Source organism: Triticum aestivum, chromosome 3A (assembly GCF_018294505.1).
Source record: "Triticum aestivum cultivar Chinese Spring chromosome 3A, IWGSC CS RefSeq v2.1, whole genome shotgun sequence".
In the NCBI taxonomy this organism is placed as follows: Eukaryota; Viridiplantae; Streptophyta; class Magnoliopsida; order Poales; family Poaceae; genus Triticum; species Triticum aestivum.
The window spans coordinates 686806129-686809170 of record NC_057800.1 but is presented as its reverse complement, the minus strand read 5'-3'; the positions used below and the strand labels follow the sequence as shown (position 1 = coordinate 686809170).

At 43.9% G+C, this 3042-nt stretch overlaps 1 pseudogene; it reads right to left on the bottom strand.

Moving 5' to 3' along the window:
- Positions 1 to 2577: 2577 nt before the first annotated feature.
- LOC123063221 (proteasome subunit beta type-5-A-like) overlaps positions 2578 to 3042 on the bottom strand; it is a 21589-nt pseudogene continuing 21124 nt past the window's right edge.

Genomic DNA, 3042 nt, shown 5'->3' with positions numbered 1-3042 from the left:
CTTGTTCAACACTTTTAATACTTATTCAACATTTTCAAATATCTGTTCAATATTTTTTAAAATCTTGTTCAACATTTTTAAATACTTATTCTACATTTTTCATATACTTTTTCAACATTTTTCAATGTGTTTTTGAAGAGTGTCATATATATATGTATATATATATGTATGTATATATATATATATATATATATATTAAAGTATAAAGATATATATAGAATATTTTAATATTTTAAAGTATAAAAAAGTACAAAGATAAAGCAAAATACAAGAACAGAAGAAAAAAAACATGCCGTAGCCTCCCGCGCGGCTGGGCCGGCCCATCTAGGGCTCTTCAACACGTGAGGCTTCGCCTGTGCTCACTTAAAGCGAGAAATAGAGATGCCCTCCCACGTGCGCTTGGTCAGGCATCAAACAAGAATTCAAACTACAAAAGTTGAAACATAAAAATTGTAACAAAGTTGACATTGCCTAACGCCACACACGGCCAACAAATGTTCCTACTCTTTCAGGCTCACATCCAGTCGCCACCATCAAGAAATTCGTCAGGAATGGAGGTCGCAACAACATGAGTTGAGACCTCAGGATAGCGCGACCTCAAGCGTGCAAGCACGGGTCATGCTCCTTCCTTGGCGGCAGCTTCTTGGAGGTCGGCCAAGCGATCCAGCACGTTCGATCAATGGACCCAAGTGGACATCAGCATCCTGCGAGATCCACATCGAACCTGCCACACAGGTCAGCGCCTAGGACATCTGTTGAAGAACAATAGTGACGACACCAAGGCTGTCTTGATCCGGCACAATATACATTTATGGAAAAATACCTGCAACAATTAACCACAATTAGCAAACATGGCGAGCCCCAGACAAAAAGGACGTCACAAAGGGACAAAGAAAGGGCATCCACCTCGGGCGGCCTCCTGGAGCTTGGCTATTTGGCCGTATTGGTCTGACAGTTCCACCGACATGCGTTGACCGACCTCTCAGCAGGGCGGTCTCCTCGGCAATCGAAGGGCTCTCACCCTTCCCTGAAGCTTCAATCTCATCCCGGACGGACTGGATTTGTCGCCACAGGTCAGTCTGTCTCTCTCATTTTGCACCATTGCCCGGAGACCGGAGGCAATGTTTTGGTTTGAATCCCCAGCGTCTCGCGTTTTCAACAATAATTCCTGGCATGAACGGGCCTCCAAAGCACCCAACTCGGCGATGCTCCGATAATTGCTGGCCACCTTCCAAACCAAGCTATGACGACGACACATCTCGTAATATTGCTCCTCGGCTGCTTCACGGCAATAACAAGCTATATCAGCAAAAAAACAAGTCTAAACCAATTAAATGCCAGTAAGTAGAAGGTACTCACAGATGCAATCGGATACAGAGGCCTCCAACGCAGCAGTTCGGGCCTTCTCGCTCTCTAGCAATTGGCTCCCCCTCTCAATCTTCTTGGTCAGCAAAGCGCCGCGCTCCTGCAGGAACGAGCAATGGGATCAAAAATCAATACATTTACAGGCCAGGGTCTACAACACAAGCAATTACGAAAACAGTGCACGTATCCTGTCCACACGCAATTACGAAATATAAGCAGCACGACGCGAAATATAACACGACACGTCGGCCTAATCCAGAATGTAAAATCATCACTTAACAGACGTAACATTACAAAACTATACCCCAAATATCGTTCTTCTGTTACAGAAGATGCATAAACAATGGGGTTCCCTTGCCCGAAATTCATCATAGTAAGCTTGGTGCAGATTATTGTATCATGAATAGGATATTTAAGACAAGAACACAAAAGAGTTGCTGTTACATGCATATGCAAAAAACTAAGCTCTATAATTTATAGAGAGATGTTATTCTGTTACTAAGCTCTTAAATTTCTTCTCCCGGAACAGAGATGCTATTCTCTTGCTAAGCTCTTAAATTTATACACAATTTTGATAGAAACATGTGAGGCGTCCCATGCTTATTGCTGATACTGCAACTGTAGTTTATATGAGTCTACTTTTGTGCTTCCATACACCTGTTATGAAGCATTCATCCTGACAAAAAAAAACAAAGGATGACATAGGACTCTTCTACCAATTCTAGAACTTGTTCCTTTCTGAACCAAGCATCAACCAAAAAGTCATGTCAAATTTGAACCAAAACACATATCAAACATCATACAGAGAGAGAGAGGTCAGAGGGGAGGGGAAGAAGGATTGGGAGCAGGTCACCTAAGCAAAGTAGATCACGAGCACCAAAATCCTACATGAGGCAGCATGGTGCAGAACAAATTATCGGGATGGATGCCATACAACTTAGAAATTATGCCTGAAATGGAAAGGTTGCACAAGGCACTCAAGAATCATCTATAAAGCACTTATAAATCTAAAATAATGGAATATAGACAGAAGGGAGATGAGAATGTATTCTTAAATTCATAAACCAGGAACACTAACTGGGCTTTCACATGATGCCTACACTTGAAAACCCGATGATTATTTTCTGCAGACAAATCACAATGGAATGGTATCAATGCATCATACAGGGAAATTGCAAATCATGAGGTGGAAGTGGAGAAACCATCATATACTTTGGCATTGATAAACTCGGTTATCCCAAAAGTTTGTAAGCATGGAGCTCTTCTATCTGAACCCAAACCTGCAAAGCAATCAACAACACGAGTCAATTCATAAGCAAATCCAGAGAGAGAGAGAGAGAGAGAGAGAGAACTGGAACAGACGCTCCAGGAGGAAGCAAGCGAGGGGAGGAGGCGGCTGCACCAGTTGCTCTGCTCGCTTCTCTGCACTTACGCAGCTGCCTGGCTTCTGGTCCAAGCCAAAGAGGAGCAGCCGCCATTTGAGGAGCCCTGGCTTCCCTTCATCTTCTTCAGTGGCCCGTGCTGGACAATGGGAGATATAGCCCTACCATTCCCCACCTGCTGCTCCTTGCGCCCAACGCCAACCTCTCCTCCACCCCGCGATGTGTGCAACGCCTAGAGCCCTGGCTTCCCTTCATCTTCTTCAGTGGCCCGTGCTGGACAATGGGAGATATAGCC